The sequence below is a fragment of the Harpia harpyja genome, chromosome 8, assembly GCF_026419915.1.
Source record: "Harpia harpyja isolate bHarHar1 chromosome 8, bHarHar1 primary haplotype, whole genome shotgun sequence".
Lineage (NCBI taxonomy): Eukaryota > Metazoa > Chordata > Aves > Accipitriformes > Accipitridae > Harpia > Harpia harpyja.
In genome coordinates, this window is record NC_068947.1 from 13,342,020 (window position 1) to 13,367,044 (window position 25,025).

The 25,025-nt window shown below is 39.5% G+C and overlaps 1 protein-coding gene and 1 long non-coding RNA gene across 2 annotated transcripts in view; one reads left to right on the forward strand and one right to left on the reverse strand.

Moving 5' to 3' along the window:
* The window catches only part of DSCAM (DS cell adhesion molecule), a 474,394-nt gene that overhangs the window by 149,658 nt on the left and 299,711 nt on the right, over positions 1-25,025 (forward strand). The gene's annotated exons all lie outside the window — the stretch shown is intronic.
* The window catches only part of LOC128144950 (uncharacterized), a 123,787-nt gene continuing 112,652 nt past the window's right edge, over positions 13,891-25,025 (reverse strand). The window contains exons 4-5 of the long non-coding RNA XR_008236274.1: positions 19,932-20,009; positions 13,891-14,203 (exon numbers count right to left, since the gene is read on the reverse strand). This is a non-coding gene — a long non-coding RNA (uncharacterized LOC128144950). The remainder of the gene's footprint in view (positions 14,204-19,931; positions 20,010-25,025) is intronic.

Genomic DNA, 25,025 nt, shown 5'->3' on the forward strand with positions numbered 1-25,025 from the left:
CAAATGTTGGAGAAATGGAATAGTTCCTCTTTCTCCCCTTGCCTAACTTGAAAAATGTTGATTCTTTTGAAGAGGTGAATACAACTCTGTTTTAATTTTTCAACGTTGAGAAAAAAATTAATTGAACTGAATGCCAACATAAATGTTTTCACGTGAAACAGTGTGTGTGCATGTGCCAGGGAAGTGCATTAAATGTGGCTGAATGCATCAAAAGAAATCAGATTTGATGTACACTGAATTATTATAGCAATGTGTTAACTTTTTATATTGTGACTGGAAGGGGAAGAGATCTATCAGTATGCAAATTGACTTCATGCTAAACCAAGCATCTTCTAGTAGGCAAAATTAAGCTGTATGTATGAGGGTTGTAGTCGTATTCAGTTCAAAGGGTTACTTTGAAGTACTGTGTATTCTATGAATGGAAATTGTAATGGGTGAATGAATAGCAAACATCTGCTGGTGCCGAGTTGCAGGGAAGGTAGGATATGTTGGTATATTTTATTAAGAAGCAAATAAGAATAACTTTTGACAAGATAACCAGATGCGGATTAAAAATGTTCTAATATATCTAGAGTAGTCACACCAGGAATGTTAATAGCTAGAGAGCATTAGCAAAAGGAGCAGAATTGGGATGAGCAGCAGAGGTAGCACTTTAGCTTGCATGGTGAAAGTAGCTCTGTATTCAGAAAGTGCTGCATAAACCTGCAGTGGTCATTCAGGCACATGGGAAATCCGAAGTGTACAGGGTCTTCATGAGCAGGGAATGTGGAGATGAAGTCAGGGATGGGATGGAGCAAATTGTACATCAAAGGAAGCCACAGCAGAAAAAAGCACAGGAGCGTATGCACCGCTCTGCCTACCTCTTAAATCACAAAGAAGAAACAGAAATCAAAATGCTCTTTGGAGCTTTTCTGGACTTTCTGATGCTAAAGGACAGAGATGGTATAGCCTTCTGGAGTCTGACTATTTCTGTTCTGAGAGTGGCAGGGAAGTATTTCCTCTCAGTTTAACATTCAGGAAAGCTGGGAAATCTTACTGTGCTGGCAACTGACTGGTCACATGAAATATAGCCCACAGACACAGACCATAACTCTGTTTAACTCAGTGAAGTTATTTTTGGACCTATCATGGTATCCATCCCTTCTTGTGCTTTAACGTACCTAATGACAGCAGCATGGCTACAGAGTGCCCTGTATGCATATTTTTCAGTACGTCAGTATAACTGTGCCATGTATGCCTCTCTGTGCCTATATGAGAGTGCTATTCATCTGTGGTTTATTTTGAAGCAATAGGTAAGGGATGCGCAATGTGGGTGACATCAGTTTAATACAGTGTTTTGCTTCTTCAGCTGGCCTAGAATACACTTCAGAATTCCCTTTGTTTAGAGAAAGGAGGACAGACTTGTCCAGCTGTGATTTTTAGAAGCTACCTCTTACAATGCACAGGACGCTGTGGGGAACGAACTTTCTGCAGCCTCAGTTCTAGGACAGAGCAGAGAGTTGTTATCCCATTTAACTACCTGTTCTGACAGCCAGGCATGCCTGTCTCTTCTGGTAATAATAATTTGTTTTTATGGCATCTGTTTTGGGGGGTAGCCAGATTACTTTCCTATTGCCAACTGTAACCTCTGCCTTAGTGTGCGTCACATCCAGGTATGAGGATTTGGGGTTTTTTTTTTGAAAAAAGACCAGCAAAGCGTTCTGAGATAATACACAATTTGCAAGCAATGAAATTATCAGCAGCTAGTGAAGTGCACCATCTCCGTGTTATTTCTGGTGGGGATCTGGGTTCATTAAAAAAATGCTACAGCTCTGCTAAGAATGATATGCCCCTTGCCCTCTTTTCTTTTTTATTATTAGAAATGGCTGTATGCCTGCTGGTTACATGATCTGAGTATATGGACTTGTGCCTCTAATAATTTCACCAATCAGTCACTCAGTGTGTGAATTTAGCAGTGGCAACACAGGTTACATACAATTGTTATTGGATGGTTTGATCATTTTTCATATTACTCGGTCTTGCATTTTAAATGGTACTGACAGTGCAGAATATTATCTTCCATGTTTGGTGGATAGTATTGCTTGAATAATGTTTTGTGATCCGAGTAAAACTGACAAGAGCATAACAAAGTACAAATAGAATATAAACCTTCACTGACCATGAACTGGGTGTGTATTGTATACAGTTTTAGGAAGGGAGTCTTCTCTGTTGTTACAAATGGTTTGTGTATTTCAAATTCTTTCTATTGCCTAATGAAAAATACCTTATCAAACATGCTTTAGGTTTAAGATCAGTGCACATTTAACTGAGAGTTAATTAAGTTAACAAGGTTTAGAAAGGAACATAATGCACACTTTGGAATTTTCATTCTGGCATGATTGAATACATTTGGCTGAAATACCACATAATTGGCAAGCACCAGGAAGGTGTTTTGCTCTTTTCATGCTGTAAATGAATGTTAACTATGCTCAGGGTTTTGGATGACTTAATTGGCTAATTTTTTACGGACATCCCTAGAACTTGGGTGTGCCCAAAATTTAAAAGTATCCAGCTTGTGGAGGCAGTCAAAGTAAGAAGAAAAGAGGTTACTGGGTTAAAAGCCTAGTTTGGGGAAAGAAGAGAGGGAAGAGATGATGCATCTGTGTGCATTTAGCAGCAGAGAAATCAGTATGAAACTGAGACCACACAGACTAAGCATTCAAACTGTCTCTTTTTGCTAAGCGCCAAATGATGCATTCTTATTTACTCATTAAATAGAGGCTTTTTACTCATCTTTGAACCATTAAATAGACACATAGCACTGGAAAAAATGAAATTTCAGACAGTTCTCTTTTCAGGTTTTGCCACATTCCACCATTTTTCACATTTTTCTAGTTTTGTGCAATAAGCAAACCAATAATGAAGTGGTGATGCCCTGCCCAAGAACATGACAGACTGCTATTACAAATAACAGGAACATAGCATGTGATATTCACTGTGGGAGACCTGAGGAAGGCTCCGACGGCCCACGCTGCCTGAGGGAGCACACCACGTGTGCAGCCTGGCCTCTGAGCTGGGATCAGTACCGAGTATTGGCAGCACATGGTGCGGTTGATGTCACTTTCTGTCTGTGATGTACATCAGGGATGCCCAGCTCAACAGAGCAGGTGGCCAAAGAAAATCCAGGTTGTCAGGACAGGTCCCATTTTCCACCCCTTACCAAAGTCTGCTTCCTCATTTCCCTCCTACAGTAATGCCCTTACGGCAAGGTCCTGCCCCACTGACCTTCACGTGATCTGTCTTCTCTCATCTTATCCATAACTGTTACCAGTTTACTTATCAAGAGGAGAGACCCAGCTTTTTTTCTGGGGCTTTCTGCTTTAGAGCTGGTTTTGTTTACCTGTTCACACTTCGGCCGGCTCACCTAGCAGGCAGCCAAGAGTGCCCTTCTCCCATGTGCTGTGAGCCCAACAGTACCTGTGCCCTTTCCAGATGGGCTACAGGCACACTTCAGGGTTGTCACTGTGCAGGAGACTCTCCAACCCTGGGCAGGAGAAAACCAGCACGTGGGATGTCCCACGCTGTTAGCAGGCTGCACAAACTGCTTTGTAAGTCTGGGAGTTGGCATAGGCAGGAGTGAGTGCATCGTGTCTTTGGGCTATGTGTGTATTTATATTTGTGCTTTTGGGTGGCTGAGAGCAATTTAAAGCTGTTTTCCTAGAATATAGGTTTGTAAACTTTGAAAACAAAGAAACCAAAGCCAGTTCCATGTGCAGAAATGTTACGTTTGTGTGTGTGGTCCGGTGTATTTTGTTGTATGTGTTTTGTTGTTTACCGCTTCATGTTCCTCCTTACTCTCTTTATTTCTGGTTTCTTTGTGTTTATGGTCTCCCTGGCTTATTAACTCTGCAGTGCCATCTTACTTTGCTGGTGGTGACAGGCTGTCACACTGCTGTAGATTTCCCCATTACAGAACCCCGTTAGTGACAAACACTGACTCATCGCCTGGCGCTGGTCCAAAATCACAATTGGAAAAATCAGAAATCCAATCTCTGAAGCTTCCCTCTGAGGACTACCCAAACCTCCTTCAGCTCTCTCCCTCCCCTCTGTCTGTCTCTTCTACTCACCGCCGCTACCACAACCACCGCTCCATTGTGACTGAATCACAGTCCCTCGGCTGCAGCGAGCATGGCGGGTGCACGCTCTGGCACCATGTTAAGCCAGAGCAACACAGCAAGGTGCCAAGGGCTTGTCGAACACCCTGCGACAGAGCAGCCATTAATGGATGTTAATTTCATCTGCCTTTTTCTTTTTCACAGTTGTATTTAATGCTTCTCTCCGTAAAGCTGGGCTGTCTAGGAATACCATCGTTCCCGATGCGTTAGCTGTAAGCCTATCAGTTACTCTGAGAAGACTGGAAGAGAGCTGTAGTGGTGCATTTTGCACACCTTTAGGAAGGGTTACAGACTGGGGCATCATGGCTCGGTAGGGTGTGTTACTGGTGTTGATGCAGATAGTAATGCAGCTTACAGCACCTGAAAAAATCTGAAAACTTTATTGCATTCTGTGTCTTAAAAAAATAAGTAAATGAGTTGTGTCATTATTTCTTTACTGGAAGTTATGGATGGTGGTCATACTGTAGCAGAAAACACTATATCAAGTTGATGGGAAGAACCTAGAGGAGGTGAACAATGTCACTTGCCAGGGGAACTAATTTTATTTTCCAAAGACGGAGGAAAAAGGAAGGTCATCCAGTACAAAGGTGGGAAGAGGCAGAAATTGCATTTTGCCATTTAATTAACAACCAGCCAATCTATAGCCTGTAGCTTTCCTGCAGACCCATAATTGGGAGCAGAACCCATACGTTTCAACATTCAGACCTTCCAACACATGATGTGAGGTATCAGAGTGTGTGACAAATCGCCAGCGTAGGACACCTGTGCTGTCACATGTGCTACCCCTAGCAATCAATTTAATTCCTTAATTAATTATTGATAGATTCTGATGCCTCTATTGCTTTTATTTTTAAAATTTAATTTTAATTAATTATTGGTGGAATGCAGTGGTTTATTTGAAAAAAGAGGGATAAAAAGAGCTTTCCTTAATTAAGCCTGTTATTGAGGGGGTTTTTTGTGAAGCATTTGAATTAATATTTCAGAAGACTTCATTTAAAAAAAAAAACAAAACTCACATAACATTAGTCTTATTATAAAAATGGAAGAAATGCTGATGAAAAGCACTAAGAAAGAAAGGGGAGATGAATATGGAGGGATAAGCATTTCAACAAATGGATCCCTGTTCTCCTCAGAAGGCCTGCTTCCTAACCTGCATCTGCAGGCAGTACTGACTGGAGAAATGAGATGACAGCTTTTCCCTTCCCCCTCTGACTCTGCCCCTGAGGACTCAAAGATGTTTAATTTGATATGCCTTTGAGTCCTCCCTCCCACCCTCTCAAATCTCCAGGGATGTTTTATCACTCAACACTGTTAAAATTTAGATGTTGTTAACCCACTACCTCAGCTGAGCTTGTACTTTACTGCTTTATTCATCAAAAGGTAAAGCAAGTAAAGGATTCAAAATACACACAAACATAGGTTTTTATAGGCGAGCTATAAGCAAATACAGGTTTCAGTAGGCAAACACTTCTGCAGGCTCCAGATTCTGCTTTTCCATGGATCAGTGGGTTAACTAAAGCTGGTTGTGTGATGGTTGTGACAGGTATTAGATTGGAGAGAGAAAGAGACAAAAAGAACTACCATTCAAAATGGCACAAGCTTGGTGCTTACAAAATACAAGAAGAAACCTGAGCTTAGACAGAAAAAGTTACCCACAGTTTACTACCATTGCACAGTGTCTGTAGGCACTAGTAAATCAGTTGGATGCTCAACCTTTCCTCCTCAAGTTTATTTATTAACACATTTTAAAAAAATCTCAATCACCCCCTCCTGAATGAGAAAAAGAAAGAGCTAAAATTAAACCCAACAGAAAAGCCTCTTTGGGTGACCATGAACACCTCCTGATGTTCTTAACTTTTCAGAACTATCGGCAATACCAAGAGATTCAGCGTATGGATACTCTTAATGTTCTCTGATGAGCCAATATTCGGGTGGGCATTTCATTACAGGAGGAGCTGATGGTAAACAGGGGAATGATGCACTGTAAAAATAAGCTTAATGAAGTTGGCAGAAGAAGCCCTAGTTTTGAAAAGCTGGCAGAAACTGCCCTTGCTGCAATTAAGACCTGCTTGGATAGCAGTGGAATATCAGCCCCATTAGCCATTGTTTTTAATGCTGTCGCATCCTGACAGGAAAGGAAAGAAAGCAGTTTGGCACACAGTGAGCTGGACCTAAGACCTCCATAAAAATGTCTGTATTGTGTGGTTTTTCAGCTGTGGAATTTTGCCAACAGTTGATTTTACCTTAAATAAAATGGAGGATGGAGGGGAGTTGTATAAGTGAGCGAGCAGCAACATCTTGCCCGCAGTCCCATGAGGTACACTGTGTGTTCAGTTCCAGTCTTGGTATTATGATTTCATAATTTCAAGTCTCAACACTCTAATGATTTTTGTCTGTTGAGAATGCATAGCTGATTCCTATAAAACCATGAGAGAAATCTGGAGATAGGAAAGTTAGGGCTTTTGATAACAGAGAAGACCTGAATAAGCACGTTACCCATGCTTTTGTGAAAACAGATTATCAGTGATGCTCTAGCAAAGCTCACATTTCACTATCATCTTTGCTGTTTAGATTTAGCACCTCAATGAAGTGAATAAATAGTCATATGGCTATTCATATTAATGCAATACAAAGCTGAGAGGACCAAGATTCACGTTAGCATACGGACTTCACAATTTCATTATTATTTTTTTGTATTATCTACAATATTGAGGCCTTGTTTCTAATTTCTGCTGTAGTCTCAGAAATGACACTGCCTGAGTTTATAGTCACGTTTCATTTTTAAGGCTGTGTTCACAGGCTAGAAAATAATTAAATAATGAAGCTTTAGCTTTAAAGGCAGTACTGCTGTAGGGGGAAGATTTAGCAGCAAATTCTGCAACCGTGGCATTGGAATATACAACATTTTTGAGCTTATGCTTAATTTTTGGGAAGCATAGAGGTGTAGGAAGAGATGCATAGTCCAGAGACTGAAAAGAACTCCTTTATTTGTCTTCCATACTTCCGTTTGGGGTTGAACCTAGGTGGATGCACAGGCTTCTTTTTTCTTTAATGCTCAAAATGTTTAGTGTTTAGTTGAATCGAAAGGTTCTTTTGGAAATGAATGGTGTGCAGGCTGCAACCAGTAACTGTGCTGTGGGGGATGCAGGGAAAAAAACTCCGTATTTGAATTCCTCTGGCTATGTAGACTGCTCAATGTGAGCTGGTTTAGGTTTTTTTTCTTTCCCCTGGAACATTGTAATAAGGAGCCTATCTCCTTTTTGATAAGATTGACTTGCAAATGGATTAGTTTGAAGAACTAGGAATAAATGAAATCTGCAAAGGTTTCTCTTTCCTCTTAGGGTTAATTCCCTCCCCCCCTTTCATTTTCATGCTGCAATGTCAACAAAGACTACACTACACTAAAATCAAAGCAGCTGGGGTGGGGGGAATAGAGGAAAACATACAGAAGGTCAGTAGTTGTATTTATTCCTGCATACATTTGGGTTTTTTTTCTCTCTCTCCTTATGCTTCCGTTATATGTTTTTTAGCAGTTTCCATCAGGTAGTATATTATCTGATGCAGTGTCATTATATTGTATAAATTGCAGCAGTTCTACAGTTTTCTAGACGTCATCCTGCCAGATATGTGAGCCTACAGCACTTTGCATTTGTTACCCTTTCTGGTGTGCTCAAAATATCTTCTAGTATTGATGTACAGATTTGAAAGATTGCTTCACGTAGAGATGAATTGAACCAGCTTGTCATACCTATAAAAATCAATGTATTTTTTGGAAAGGGTAGACATATGAGGAATAAACCAGAAGCTGGGGATTCTCAGCTTCTTGTAGTGTTGTCAAAACTCTGAATTATTACAACAGAAGTCATGGGTCTTAAAACGAGTGTATTCAGTACACTCTCCATTTTGGTCAAAGGAGATCTCCAATTAGGAAAGGTGGATTTGTGATTCCAGATAATGTCTACCTTTCACAAACACATCGCACTATGTCTCTTGTTCCATGACACCTGGCTATGATTAATCACTGCTTTTCTCATGGCTCAAAAAGAAATACAAATGTCTGGAAAAAAAAAAGGTGATTTCCTCTACACTTCCTCTTTCTCTTTAGGTCTTTGCAGAACATGTAAGTCTGCATTTTTTGCCAGTACTCTGTTTTCTGTTACTTAATACCAGTGCCATTTTACAGTGATACTGAATACACAAATGCTGCAAAGCACCTGGGGAAAAAAACTAACCTGCAGTATGCTCAGTTAGTGCTCCCTGCCTAGCATAAAACTAGAGGCAAGCCGAGAAACAAGAAATAAAGAAAATAATATATTTTATGGGAGAAGGCAGTTTGTTGCAACAGATATATCCCATTAGTGCTGTGATGACATTAGATGCCAGGATATTCCATTTTAACTAGATCATAAATTTGACTTTGCCTAAAGGATTTATCATCAGTGATATCTGTGTCCCAGTAGTTTCTTCCTGGTTTGCAGTCTTAACTTTGGCCTCCCTCCTAAGATATCTTTTATCTTGAAATTGGAACTTGGTACTTTTGTAAATTAGGATTGGAGTGCAAAGCCACATTTTTGCTACCTCCATCCTGTTTACATAAGTTCTTTCTTTTAATCTAGCTAGCAGACAAGGAAATGAATTAAACATTAGCTGAATTGGTGAGCTAAACATTCAAATCCTTTCCTTATGAAGTGAAAAAGCATTTCACCTAGCAGGTGTTTAACAGCCATTTGGTTGGTCAAGTTTGAAGGCAAATGGGATTATTTTGTTTTATTAAAAATGAAAGAAACCAGCCAATTTTTTTCTTGATCATCTTTTCTATAGCAATTTTTTCCTTTATAAAATTCTCATTCCAAGAGAATTGATATGGCAAAATGTTGGATACTGGTAGGATTACCTAACCACTACTCTGGAACTATTGATAAAACTCTTGAGTATTTATTGGAATTTTAATTTATCAGGTGAATCCTATGCTAACACTATTGGTTTAAATGCAGACTTATTTGTATAGCTGCCTACCAGAGTGGAAGTGACGTTTATGATGGGGGTTTTCCTGATGAGTGGAATCTCATGGTGCTTCTATAAGACAAATGTTTGAGTAATTTCAGCCGACTGACATTATAGGGTGCCTGCCTCACAAGTTAGATAAGTATAGACGTGGATAGAGGTAGATGAAATAGTCTAAATCATATGTGGCTTTTTTTTCCCCCAAACCCAACTGATTTTCATTGAAAGTTTCCTGTACAGATGAGCTGTTACTTAGTGCTGTAAAAATTCTGTTATTAGATTTTTTTTTGGATATCTTTACAGAAAAGTGTGTAGAAAGGCAAAATTGAATTGGTGGGGTTAGAGTGTAAGGTGAAGATGCCAAGTTCACAGTTAATACAAAATCCTTTAATTTTACCATATGTAGAGCCGGATAATTTTAGGAATGTAGATATAACATTAAAAAAACCCAAACCCTGCAGTGATCACTTTCACAGTAGATGAGTACAGGACTCTTCTCTCTTTTTCCATGTGATGCTTTACTGGGGAGTTACTAGACATGGCTCCCTAGAATTCAGTGGGGTTCTTTTTGCTTTGTTTTTATTCTCTCATCAGTTTGGCAGGTTTGACTCCTCCAGCTTTTGCAAGCCCTTCTGATCTAGGAAATCCCAAGAGATGGAAGCTGCACCGGGCTTCCCTTGGAACAGAGGCTAATTTTCATGCTATAACTATCCAGGACAGTATATAGGAAACTCTTTGAAGCACAGCCGATCAGCATATAAGGCTGTGACACCCCTTTCCAGACAACATCAGCTCTGCTAGGGCCTATGGCAGTCTTTCTCCCTGCAAGAAAGTGAATCAGCGCTTCACTTCTCCATGGGCATATGTGAAAGGTAGCCTCCAATTAAGATATCAGACAATATCTCAGAGAAAACACTGATGTCTATACATAAGGGAGAGAGCTCTTGGCAGCTGAATAACAATACCTCCTCAGTCCATTGCCTTTTGAAAGGGAAGCACAACTTTCCTTCTTATCCTTATCTGAACCGTGCTTATGAGACAAGAAACATCCTTTCTGCTTTTATTTTCCCATGTACTCAGCATAATCTGATAAAAGTGAAAGAATCAAAATCCATCACCTGATGTGGAGAAGTATCTTTTACTGCCTTATTGAGCTCTCAGTTTTGCAGCTGCCTAGACAGTCTTTTCCTTAGGAATATTTTACTTGAGTCTGGCTGGTCTTTTCCCTCCAGATGAGAGATGTCCCATACTGTTTGGTGTGGAGATATCTTCTAGGCATTGCTACCTTTATGCACATGGGCTGTTTTTTTTAAAACAAACAAACAAGCTATATTTCCTTTCAAGCATTTTCCTTGGAATGGGATTCTTTTTTTAAACACATTTGGCTGTGATCCCATTCATCCTGTCTCCCAAACTATCTGGTGGGCTAAGGACTGTGAGGGCCAGGCAAGTATTATGGCTGTGTCCCTTAACATGAGGCCTGACATGCCAGGTTCATCCTTTTTGCATGTGAAAGGTTGATGCATGGTCATCCACCCCATTCCACAGGGAAGAAGTTTGTTAGGCATGTGACTGGCCCCTGGTAAATCAGTCATATATGATCATGCTCTTTACACATACAGCTATTTCCCCCGATGTTTTCCCTTCTATTGGTAGGTTTGTTCTAATTATCCAGACAACATACCGAATTCTGTGCTCTTCAGCCTACACCAAGTGCTTCATTATCGAGGGGCCTCCACTGGGTAGGATGTACACTATGGATGTCATCTATGGATGGATATCTACACTGGATGTCATCCGTTCTTGCTAATGGTCTGTGCAATCCTACAGTTAGAGTAATCTGGAAAAGCTCTTGACAGATCACCTGGCCCACCCCCCTGCCTGAGAGTAGGATCACCTGAAGTCTATGCCATTTCTGAGAGATGCTGGGCCAACTTGTTAAAGTGAGAGACCTTCAGGTCACCTGTTCCTTCCCCATGCGTCTTACTCCCAACTGAACTGTTCTCCTGAACTGAACCTAAATCCACCTTATCAAGCCTATGGTGGATGAAGCAAAACTTTCTCTCTTCCACTTTCTACCTGCCTTTTATACATTTGGTGTGTTTGAAGACTGCTAGTTTCTCTTTCAAAGTATTTTCTTATTTAAACTAAACAACATGAACTCCTTCAGCCTTTCTTTTTGTGTCCTATTTTCTAGACCTTCTGATGTTTTCGTTAGTCTCATCCAGAATATCATGTCCTGCTTGATATATTAGTTACTTTTTGATCCAGGTCAGTACTCTCAGCATTTTGCTAATAAATTTTCACGACACACACCCAAATTTAGATACATCTTCAGGAAGATATGAAAAAGACCAATGTACTTATTGCAGTTGTCTCTGGTGGGGTTTCCAAACCCTGGCATGAAAGTTTCTGAATGCTGTTGCTTGTGCTTGTTGTGTACCTCAGCACAGAACTGCTGCTGCAATGCTGCTGTAAAACTATTTTCTTTCCAGGGTGGTGGTAACCAAGGAAAACTTCATGTGGTACCTCTTGCTCTAATCAACCTTTGGTCAGTGATATTTTGGTCTCTTGGCATGTGCTGTAGACTATGTCTTCAGTACAGAATGATGACCTTTGTGTAAAATACTTTGCCTGGTACCCTGAGAAGTATTAAAAAATGTTGCCTGCCTTACTTATCTCATTTCCACTGGTCCAGCACCTAATGCAAAGCATTTTTCATTCTGCTGCTTTGAAATCTCTAATGTTTTGATATGAGAAGTTTCAAGATAATGGGCGGAGCCTATTTTGTACTAAACTATCACAGATGATCAAAATATTGAAGATGTTCATTATATAAGATAGCCCTGGTTGGCTCTCTCTCTCTCTCTCTCTCTTCACCAATCTTTCCTGGTGAATGTCTTGGATTCATGTGGGGGTCTAAGAGGTTAATGTGTAACTGCACTGTGAATAACTGCATCTGCTGGTTAAGCAGAGGAAGCTAAAAAGAAAACAATGAAAAAGCATTTATTGAAGCCTGCTGGGTGATTAGGTGGGCCGTAGACATGAATTAGATTTTAAACTCTTATTTTTAGAGCCTTGGATGTTTGAGTCAAGCCTGCCATGGAGATAAACACTCTGTATCTTCACCAAGACAGATGCTTGCTGTCAAGAGAGGGATCATGGCAGTTCAGCAGGGAGTTCTTTGCCAGCCTCTTAGGAGCAGTCAGCATTCAATTCGATGACCAGCAATCTGGCTGATAACCAGAAATAAGCAGGACAGAAGAGAAAAGATTTTTAGTGAGACTGAGTTTTTAGCTGGCATGCACTTAAATATGATGGGATTGTGTATAGTTTCCAGAATATCTTCACTGAAAATAATGAAAATGGCTATGTTCTGCTTCAGTTTGCCTGCTGCATTTGCTGAACAATTCCCTTCACCATATATTTTTATACTAATATTTTATTTAATCATCTGCAGAACTTAATCCAGCTCTGGAAAATAAACAGCAGATGACATTTTGGCTTTTCTCAGATATAGTGCCTTGCATCTCAAAAAGATGGTAATATTGGAACAAAAAGTGTTTGGTTTTGCTGTAGCTCTGCTATTGATAATGTTCTGTCTTTTCATCTTGCTTCAGGAAGAAAACATGAATTAAACATTAATTGAACTGTATTGACTGCCAACATGCAGAAATCTTATTGTAGACGTTAGAGAGTGCAGAAGGCTGCAGGGCAGTTTGCTGTTTCTTCATTGATTATTTCAGTGGTAAAAAAGACTTGTTGACAGAGTGCTGGTTTTATGTGAATGATATTTACTTCCCATAGTATTCCAACAGAATTGAGAAGCATAGGAAAGACACAGTGTGCAATATATGTTCTATGTGACACTACAGGGTAGGAAACACTGATCTCTCCTTAAATTTTTCTTTGGTTCTAACTACATTAAGATTTTCAGCTTTTCTACGAGAAAGCTATTGTACAAAATTATATCCTACTAGTGGCCGTGAATTTTCTTCCCCTTTGCCTTTTTTTTTTTTTTTTTTTTTTACTGCTACAAATCTATGTGCCTTTTCTTTCTTGTGGCTCTTCTCTGTGTACAGTAATAGGCTTTCCAGTACCCATAGTAACGCATGTTGAAGGTGACGGGCAAAGAATCCCAAAGCTGAGAATCTTGGCCTAGATGACGGCACTAGAATTTAAACGAAACATACAGTAGACTCTGTACGAGAGACCCCTTAAGCACTGAATCAGGGGGATGAATAGAGGAATTTAAAATATGCTATGACTTGAAGACTTCTATAATGTATCCATAGAAGGGAATCTGAATAAAGTGATGCTTTTGCTTTTGGGGTTGGACAGCCAGCTTTTGCAAACAGCTTAAAAATAAATACGGCTCTGAAAAATTGCTAGTGCTTAGAGCAGGTGGTCATATACTGTATATAAAAAACAATGAAACATCCACAAAAATTGCACAAAAAGGCTTTTCTGGATGAGAGACTTGCTTTTTTCTGTGAGGGTTGTTGCCATTAATCCTGTATGATGCAGGAGCATTTTAACATAGTAAAACACACACAGTTTTCATTGTTACCCTCTGCAATACAGACCACTAAATAATCCTTTTTTCCCTGTTATATCATTCTTTTAAACATAAATATATATGCATGAATACTTGAAATTCTGAAAGCATTTTAATTTTAGTGGTACTGAACATTTAACACCTTTTGTGTTGACAAATCCTTTGGAGCCACAGTAGGAACAAACCTTACTTTATTTTTCCATTCAAATTGTGCTCATCAACATCTTGCTTAAGTTTTAACAGTTGGTAACAAGTGAATAATGCACCTTGTATATCTGTATGAGCTTTTCATATTATTGAGGCTGGATTTTTTTTGTTTCTCTCCTCCCTCCCCCGCATTTTCTGATTACATTCACTTCTTGCTGAGTTGCTGGAACACTGGCTGCAAACACTTGCTGTTAGTCTCAGGCCAAGGACGATGCATGAATTAGTGGACTTAAATCTCCCTGTATGTCTCATGAAATCAACTCTGAGTAGAAGCAAACACCTGTAGGTATAAGAAAGAAAGATGACTTTCTACCTCCATGTCTACATTCAGAGAAGTCCATCTTCCAGGACTGTCATATGGAGACGAAGTTTTCTTCTCCAAATAAGACTTTTCTCCCTTTTGTCTTACCCTATCTTGTTTCCTTCAGGAATATCAGGATTGAGGTTTCGATAAGCAAGAGCTATAAGAAAGGGCATTTGTGACACTGGTATTTTTTTGCAGGATCTCTTATGCCTCTTGCTGGATACTTCTGGCATCAGGTGCTCAGCACGAGTGTGAAAATGTATTCTTGACTTTGTCTGCATCATTTTGGGCATATGGAATGGATGCCCTTGCATAAAATGCCAGAGTCAGTCAATTTTGTTTGGAGAACTATACGAGATAGTTTGAATCTGAATGGCCTCCTGTCTTGTATCTTTCCCTACTAGAGGAGAAAGGGCACAGATTACAGGTAAATCCAAATGTACCTAATACAAACAACAGATTAACATGTCAATCTGCTTCCAGCTGTGCTTGAATTATTTCACAGTCTCCTTCTTCAAAACATAAATCCTTTATTAAGGTTAGGTGATTTAGCTTGGATTAAAATTGAGTGCCTTCCAACACTTACAAGTTTGGGGGATCTAGACCAAATTTGATTATTTACTAAATTTCAGCTGTCTTAGGAACATGGTGAAATATTAGTGAAGATAAATGTGTATTGTTTTTCAGTTGTGTCCCTACTCCTTCCATCCTCTGAAAGATCAGTCAGTGTTACCAGGTGCTCGAGACTGGGGAAGAAGAGTGAGGGCTTGCCATTATCTAAGGAATTTTCTGACATATGGGGCCTTTAGGCAAACTTTTGCCCTTGGGTGGTTGAAGGTTTCTCTATCTAGAAGAGGTCTTTCCCAGCCAAGCCAGGCTCTGAGCAAGTCTGAGGACTGCAGGTGCCCAGCAACACTCGCTGCAAGTCTCCTAGAGAAGCGGCTGCAGTGGGCAAATGTCAGCTCACAGGGCTTGTGGTCCAACTTCTTGCTCTCACCACAGTGAAGCATATCCTAGGCTCGTGCGTTTTCCCAACAAACCCTTTTGATCACATCAGCCAAATAAGGGTATATTTGTCTTTATTTGTGGTTTGAGCCAATGGACCTTCAGGGGCCAGGTGAAGTCTCTGTGTGAATCTAGTGACTCCATCACATACTTCCTACCAAAGAGGTGCAGGTCCAGCCAGAAAAAAGCTGTTTTTATGTTTTAACTAGCCCCTCAAAAAAGCTGTATGGAAAATGGGTTTTTCTTCTTGAGATAGATTGATACAAGGTAGGCCTCTGCCACCACAGCTACAAGTTTGTGATGTTTAACTCTTGCAGATCTGTGTTCAAAAATTGCTTCTGCTTCTCCCTTTCTTTGGGGAGCACAGGCTGGTTATGCCTCAGTCATGAAACTAAATTGTCAGCTCTTATTGTTAAGTTTCATCTTTTAACATCTTTTCTACATGTTTAATTAAAAGATTGCAGTTCTCAAAGGTGGTGCATCAGTGCCATGATTCAAATCCTGTTATCGAGGTCCCTTTTCAAAATTGTAGTCAGCCTGTCATATCATATACCGGAGGCACTGTGTTTGTGAAATATAAGCCGAAACCTTATACACCAATATCCCAGACTGTGCCACACGCTACTTTATTACTTGGCCCCAATTCTTAAGTTTAATGTAGGCATCTTGCTAATTAGCGATACCAAGAGTTTGGTAATGCAATGTTACTTTTTTGACTGTGTTGTGTGAGGTAGAATAAACTGTTTTCATTTCAATTCAGTTATCAGTTTTCACGTGTGCATTTTTTTTACTATACCATGAACCTGATTTTCTGTTCGCCTCCATGGCTTTTGTAGCATGGTAAACACAAAAACATGAAACAGGAGCAGTAGCTGGAGGAAAAGACCCCTCAGTTTTTGTTTATTCTGTGCATTTTGTGGCCTCTTCTGGATCGTGTTGCAGTGGTTTTCCTGGATTTCACGTAGGACGGGGAGGAGGCAGCCCCTCCCCGCACAGGAGAGGTGTGTATGGGGGAGGTGGGCTGTTGCCTGCACCCCACTCAAGGGGATGCCGCCAGTGCCCCACGCTGTCTTTTCCCTCCGGCTCCCTGCGTCTGGTGCGCAGGCCAAAGGGAGCACAGGGAGGCCCGGGCGCTGTACCGAGAGATGGGGAGGAAACCCCTTTCCCTACAGCCTGGTGGGTAGGTCTGTGAACCCAGCTTTGCTTCAGCCTTTCCGCCAGGCCCACGTCTGGCAGCTGGAGCGCAGGGTGCCGGCAGCCCAGAGCCGCGGGCAGCTGGCCGGCCTTCGCCGCCCTGTCAGGCCGGGGCCGTGCTCTGGGCAGCCGTGCACTGCTCTCTTCTCTCTGCTACCGTCTACCGTGTGGGGCTTTTCGTTTAAAAAGGGAAATGCGATGTGAGCTGAAGATAATCCTGCCACCCTTTGCTTCCGACTACCCGCCTTTTTTCAGCTTTTGTACTTGCATCCTTGCCATTATTTAAATCAGTATTTGTCTGATAACTCTAAGTACTTTACTTGCTCTGACTTGTAAAATGTCTGAGTTCATTCAATCAAACATTAATTGAGTCCTCAGAAGATATTTACATTACGGATTGTTATTGTATGGTTTGCATTAAACTAGCATACCGGCGTAACCCCAACTGCTAGGAGCACCTGCTTTTAATTGTCACCAGTGGTGACCTGTCAAAAATTGATCCTCATCTTATTCTGAAACCACAGTGACTACTTTCTAATGTAATTACCCAGGTGAGTCCCAGAAAGGAAGATAAATGCACGATAATAAATTCTAGCATACAGAATCAGGTAATTATCAGTACAAAGCATAACAACCTGAACTGTGCTTTTCTCTCCTTCTTTTTTTTTTTTTTTTTTTTTTGCATATGTTTATGATAGAATAATGAACTGGATTTTAAGTTCTACAGCAAAGATCTTTCTGTTTGTATGAGCAATAACATGCTGTATAACTTTGAAATCTGCAACGTATAATGTTGCTTAAATGAAAGTATTAGGCCTTTTGAAAGTTGATTTTGCAATACCAGGAATGTAGTTATTACATAGAGATTTTTTTCTGTTAACTGAAAATGCTTCACATGAGGTTTAGACAGGATGATTTGAATGCAAAGTCACAGGTCTGGCTGCATTTTAGGCATGATATGACTTGCTATTTTTCCAAAGTCAGTAACTCTATGATACAAAGGAGTCTGGAAATGGTTGTGAATTTTGACTGGCACTAATTTTTACATAAAAAAGTGTTTGGGGCTGTAGTGTTTGGCATATTTCTTTATATTACCTTGAAGTCTTTGGGATGTGCTGTTTTAATTTGAGAAAGGAAATATTTGCTTTGTTTTGAGAATCCTGCTCTAATTAGTCAAGATATTTTCCTGTGGTTAGTGTAAGAAAACATGGTAAAGAAATTATATATATATATATGTTGCAGGCCAGAAAGGTTCCTCTCCAACTGCAATTCTTTGTCAGGCCATTTAAATACATAGAGATGAATAATTCAAAGCCAAATGGTATTTGGTATCATCTACCAAGCATTGTTAACTATTAATGACCCTACGTTTCCATCTCATGGACTAGTCCTCTAAATATGTATTTTTTCTGCTAAGACCTTTCAGTTGAGTTCTGCAATCTTCAAGGCCTAGAAAGTGCAGAAATTTGCATTTGGGAGGCACTGGACAAGTGAGCACTGAAGTTGGCTGCAGTTTTCCTTGTGCAGGGATGAATTCACCTCTATGCAGGAACGATTTTTTTATTTTTATTTACTAATTAATTTAATAAGGTTCGAATACCAGTTTGTCAGCATAATGCAATGTATCATTAAATATGAAAAATGGGAGGGATATGTACCTTTGAAACTCTTGCTGGGTAGAAATTAAATGCTTTTTGTATAGTCTGCTCTCTGTACGTGTATAATTGCCATTAACATTTTTTTTTATTGGTATTAGAAAAGTATAAACAGACCCCTTACTGCAAACCCAACATAGATGGTGTTCATAGCCCAGTGGAAAACCTTTATCTTCAGTTTTGTTGAAAATTTGTTTTCTTAGAGTCACTAATCTTTTAACCTATTTAGCAGTCAGAACATTCCAGAAAGCCATGCTATCTCTGCAAGGAAAATATCCTTATGCAAAGTGAATCTCCTTGTGATTAATGGTTTTTGGCTTTTTTTCCCTCTTTTTAACTGGTAGCCTTAAAAAAATAGAACTACTTTTCCAATTCTTCTATTGTGATTTAGTTTTTTCTCTTATTTTTGCATTGTGCTGCATATTCATTGCAGTACCTCTGTTTCATTCCAATGTTTCTGCAGTTTATTGTCTCATCTTTCCATTTATTTGAAAATAAAATATGTGATCTAAACGTGCACCATTCTTAATTGGATAAATACATTCAATTGTTCTGTCCTGAAACACTATTCTTTGCTCTCTAGATCAGATTCATTGCAGGTATTTGCTTCTGCCAGTGACAGGTGAAGATTCGTGATGTTTTTGTGTCTTTTTTTCTTCTCAGCTAGCTAGTGGTATTAAACCTGTTTTTTTTTTTAGCAGGCTGCTTCAATTTGCAAAGGCTGAGCAGGTCAATCTATTGTCCTTGCTGGCGGCCCAAGATGCTGCTGGCCTGCCGCACAATAGGCAGCCTTTGGGGGTCAAAGCCTGCATGTGGCTGATAACAGTAGTATTCTTGGCTGGAAAACACCATGATTAGTGAGCTTCAGTCTGCCTCAGCGTGGGACTAGAGCTCAATGGCAAATCCTAAAGATGCCACATTCAGGCATCTCTTCTGTCCCTATCTTTTTTCTTTAAGAATGGAAGCTGCAAACTCAGAAATCAAAACACTGCTGCTTTTTTTTTTATATTTTAAAAAATTATTTTTATTGAAACCTATAATAAATAAGAGAGTGGGTGTGTGTGAAGGGGGCAAACCTCAGATTCGCTGCCTCATCTGTACTCATAGCGTCTGCCCAATTCTGCTACCTCTGACAAGCAGGGGCTGTGCTTCCTGATTTCCATCCGCATGAACCCACCTTGCTGTCCCTGGCCCTGGGGTGGACCAAGCACCTGGCAGGGCACAGGCTGGGGACTGCCTGGCTGGGGAGCAGCTCTGCGGGAAGGGCCCTGGGGGTTGGGGCAGCAAGCTGGACAGGAGGCCACAGCATGTCCTGGTTGCAGGGGGGACCTACAGCAGGCCACTCTTAGGTGCATGGCAGGAGGATGAGCAACAGCAAGAAGTGAGAGCTTCAGCCTAGGTGTGAGGAAAAACTTTTTCCCCATGAGAACAGCTAGGCTCTGGGGTAGGTTGCCCAGAGAGGTTGTGCTGCCTCCGTCCTTGGAGGTTCTCAAGACCCAACTGGAGCAACCTCTCTCAGTGCTGACCTTGCTTTGAGCATGAGGTTGGACTAGAGACTTCCTGAGGTCCCTTCCTACTGGAAGTATCCTGCGCTCCTATCATTTTCTCCCTTTAAATACCTTTTGAAAATAATCACCTTGAGCCTAACTAGCGACAGAAGAAAAAAAAATGTGGGCAGTGGCATAAGTAAAAATGTGGGGAAAGACTTATTATTTCTACAGATTTAAAATTAAAATAGAGTTTCAAGTACTCAGATTACCTACACGTAGGTGGGAACCATAGAGAACCTTATAAATAGGATTTACAATGCATGGCCACTTGTTGGATGACTTAAACGTGGGAAATCAGACCTTCTTTAGGCTTCGAGAGGGGTTATATCATGACCCAAACAACAGAACTTTCAAGCGGAGGTGGGAATCATCTTGGATCTGTAAATTATTAATAGAATATCTGGTTAGAAATGTAAAATTTTAATGACAGTAGCCCTAAGTTTATTAAATGCAGTGTGCTAAGCAAGACTGAATACAGTACCACAGCAGCATAGTATAAGCTTTCAAGAATTTGAATAGGCAGAAATGAATGAGTATAGGGAGCATGTGTGATGTAGTGGAAAGAAAGCAAATGTTACAGCAACCTAGAGCACTCTACAGTTTAGTCATTTGTGTTACTACAAAAGAAAAATTCAAAAAACTCTGAGTAATAAAGTAACTTTATGAAGTGCTGTTGTGAAATCAAAAGATAAACCAGGCAAGAAATAAAGAAACTGGGTGAAAACAAAACAGAAAGGGATGATTTTAAAGTCTTATGTGGGAAAAATTATGTATAGAAGAACAGCTTTAACTGGTGGGAAAAAAGATCAAAAGAAAAAAAAAGATCAAAGAAGAATCATCATATTCTAGAAACCTATAAATACAGAAGTATATCCTACAGAATAAAAGTCAGTCACATCATATGAGCAAGCATGCCAGAGGAAAAATAAAGACTAAACTGAAAATATTTTCATTAATAAATGAAAGAGGTAAAATACTGATGGGTTTAGATGTTTAAGCTAATTAAGCACTTCAGGAAGTATCTTCACGTGGAGTAATATGGAATACATACAAGAATGAATTAAGTGTATCTAGTGTTTTGGTCTAAAGTTATGCAAAACTGAAAAGACAATGTCTCTGTTTCATGGTATTGACACATTGCTATTCTCTTCTCCACTTGCTAGATAAGGTTAGGTAGCCCAGTGTCTTTGCAGGAGCACATTCCCAAGTTACTCATTGCTTTGACAAAATCTATAGCATTACTAGTACACTGTAAAGCCAGAGAATTAAAACTGTGCCACACTGGTCAAATAAGCAGGGGGGACAATTCATGTTTGCTGCATTATTACTACTAGGTGCATTGTAACTTTAAGATACCTACAGCTTTTCTTTGTGTTATATGCTCAATAAAGCTTCACCATCATAAATTAGCCAAAAAAAATGCAGGATTATTGCAGACTCCTCAAATTGAGGAGAGGTAGACTGGACATAGCTTACAAAATGGTAGAAATGCTGAAAGCTGTTTTACATTGAATAGAGCTGTAAAAGTAGAATTAAAAGATGTTTGCTTCACAGAACTCCTGTTTTATTAATACCTCTGATATACTTATTGAACAAATTAATCTTAGGGGATTTAAACCGAATTTAACTGCTGATATTCTCACAGGAGCAATGTATATATGCATCCCTAGACTTCTTTCTTTTTAAATGGTGTGTTCTTCTTTGAATTTTTATGATGTTTCATTTTCAAAAATACTGATGAGGTACAGTTTGGCATTATTTGAAGTTGGTAAAAGAATGAGTAAATTAGTTTAGTTACTCTCGTGCAATTTTTTTTTATTTAAATGAATGCTGGTGAACAGGCAGGTACTTCAGCATATGGTTACTATTCTTGAAGAATAAATGCAGGATATTTTTCTTGTTAAGGCTTGCGGTTCTATGTCTGTGCCAGAGGAAAGTATACTGTATAAACCTAAGTTTGTTTTTTGTTAATGAACTTTCAAAGAAGTCTTCCATGTAGTCAGAGCCCTAGCATGAGGTATGAGTAACATGAACAACAAACAGGAAAGGTGTAGAGGTAACAGGCTGTTTCATACCAGTAAGAAATTTTGGGAGGAGTTATAAAATCAGTGACTGAACAGTTTTTAGGAAATTGTGCAACCTTAATTAAATAAATCTTAATATAAGTTGTTGAGAGGTCATTGAAATGGCGTGAATTTAAACACTGAGGTAAGTTACAACAAATTTTCTGGTAATTAGAGAGAGAAGTTTACCATCCTCTCCTATCAAATGAATGGACTCAGGTGATGTTGTTAGCCTTTTTGTCTAACATTCAGTTCTGTTCTGACTGACTTAGTTTTATACCTTTACCACTAGGCAGAAGCCAAAACAAAGCTTGCAATTAACTGTCCTCTGCAATCTAGTTTATGCTAACTTTAAATCAATAGACCCTTACGGTTACTGACTGGGTTATTTTCCATCTTGAATAGCAAATCCATTAGAGGTTTAACTGAAGTTTTGCACCTCTGATGAGTTCTCATGCAGTGTCATCTTCCTGGCCAGATTTCATCACTTTTCTTTGTGTTGCCTGTCAAGAATCAGCAAGGAATGTAAATCCAATGTTTTACATGTCCTCACTGTATAGCACCTTTCCATGTTCTTCTTTGTGTTTCCAAAGCAAAATATCTGCTGAAGGGAGAAAAATAAAGTTGTAGAGGAGAACTAGAAATCCTATCAAATGGTGTCTTTGGAACTTTCAAGGAAAGTTTTCCTTGAAATCTACAGCAAGTTTCCTGTCTGAAGCACTTAGCCTGTGAGGGATTATTGACCGGAGGAAGGAGGGAAATGTATAATAATATTAATGTTCAACTACAGTTTCATTTAATTAGACAGAAATAGCAGTACTGAGTTAAGGGACCATCAGTGAAATCATATCTAAATTCCTGGGAAATAAAGTCTAGGAGGGAAACAGCAATAGCATAGAAAGAAAGTATAGTACCTCCTGTTGGAGCATAAGGTGTCTGATTACATATGATGAAGAATCTTACTATACCAAAATGTATTTGTTGCAAAAAATCTGAGGAAGATAAATTGTGATGTGGCTTTTTTATGAGAGCTGAAAAAAAAGCAGTCAAGAAATGTTTTCTTGACTGTGTCTAAAAAGAATCAGCACAAAAACTGTGCCAAGACTACAACTGAATAATGATGGTGTGATTTTTTGGTTTCAAAATCTTCAGGTCTAATAGCAGAAGAACATAAGGCAAAGGCCAGCTGGCATAATTTTGTTATCCCTGGCACATTTCTTTTTACACTGGACTGATTTTATTTCTTTCTTTGAAGCTGTTTGCAAACAGCTACAATGAGAAGACAAGGAAGCCCATAGACTTAAAAATACCATCAGATACCTTTTAGTCATATCGCAGCCTTTCTGCCTGTCCTAAAACACATATTATATACCCTTGTGACCGGAGTGCAATCATTGTGCAACTCTGATATAGACAATGTTCTCAAGTGAAATCTTAGCACCACTGAGACTGTAGAAGAAATTTGTGTGGGTGTGTAGATGCCTTGAGCGTAGTGCTATTTTTAGAAATACTTAACTCTATCTTACTTAACTGTATCTTTGATATCTCAGTACCTCTACAAATATGGCACTTTGTTCTGCTTCCCTCTGTTGCCAGTTGTTTCCTAAGCACAGACTGTTAGTTTTCAGGTGAACACTTTGAGCAGACAATAGTGATTTTTCTTCTGAGAAAAACTTACAATTTGTATGGTCCTTCAACTGTTCAGAGAAGGGTGAAAAACAGAGCTATATGTGAAAGGAAAGCACTCACTGGTAGGACTATGAAACAATTGCAGCAAATCTAATCTTCTCAGAATACATCTCCACTTTATTGTTCTTGCCCTCAATAAATAGTTGGGTTCAAGCTACACTACAAATTTACCCTGTGTCAGATTCCATCTGACACAAATAATTTCTTTTGAATAGCTGGGTACTTTAGGAAGAGGAGGTTATTTACGATGTGGTGAAAGGCTGCTCAACCAAAGCTGGTAATAAAGCAAGAACAGAGAATCTCCACATGACCACAGATCATCAAATGCTAATCTTGCCATCATGCCCATTAAACAAATCACTGCTTGTTGCTGGAGTGTCATTTTGCAGTGCAGCTGCACTCACTCAGGTAAGTGCAGTTGAGCGCTCTAGTTGACCAGCAAGGGAGTTCCAGCTTTAGAAGTCTACTTGGGTCTCTTTGACTTTCTTGCCCCACTGCAGGGTTGTCTCAGCTGGTTTAGCTCAGTGCGTGAGGCTGTGCATTGTAGCAGGCTACAGTGGAACCACACTGCAGTGAGATTAACTGTCCAAGAGTTGGGTACTGGGGCAGAAACTGAACCTGCCTTCCAAAGTAAGCCATCCCTGCTCATGACATTCATTATTCTCTTTTTCCATGCAGTTAATAATCCTCCAACAGCAGATTTGGCCAGAGGAGTTTCCCATTCAACCTTCTTCCCACTCTCCTCAAGTTACTTGTTCCTTGTCCCCTCCACAGGACATTACACACCACTTTAACTGTTTCTCTTGTGTGATTACTAAGATCTGAATAGTAAAATGACTTCTTAAATTATCTAGAGCTGTAATTCCAGGTTAGGTTTCTTCTCAGCTGATCACTCCTTTCACTTTGCAGGAGGGTATAACAGCCAGCTCTGTAATGTGATTGGTTTTGCATGATGAGACTCTGAATATGAAATGTTCCTTTTTAAGCAATAATAAAAAGGACTTCTTTTGGTATTAGTTTCCTTTGGGATGTGATAGTCAGTAGAACCTGTCATGGACGTGGCAGAGAGAGCATAAAATCATCTGATAGGGAGGATCTTCTAAACTGGATCTACCAACAGAGGACTATAATGTAAAAATGGCATTTGATATGTGTGGGAGGGAGGTGGTAGCAACATTTCAAGCTTCCAGGTCATCTCATGTTTCTCCGTTATTGCTGGATGAGTTTGTAGTTTTCCTTAAAATCTCCCCAAATTCCTTCTCTTTTCAAAAGTTATTTTGTGGTGAGTCTTCATTGTTATTTTCCTCTCTATTCTTCACAATATTATTATAAAATAATTACAGGAAAACCCCTGTAACTAAGGTTGTTCATACAGCAACATGTGCAAGAATTATAATAGTTAAAAGAGTTATTTTTTGATAGATTCATCAGATTCTGATGTCTCAAACCATACCTTTAAGGCAATGGTGAGGTGTATTAATTGCTACAAGCATACATTTTGGTAGAAAATATCAGCTATCATTATTAAAACCTGTAATAACAACACCTTTGAGACCACCTTGATTACTCCCAGAAATGTGATTGAAGGAAAGTCATCAAAAAAACTTCTGTGACTCATGTCTCTCTAGAGTTATTTTAAAGT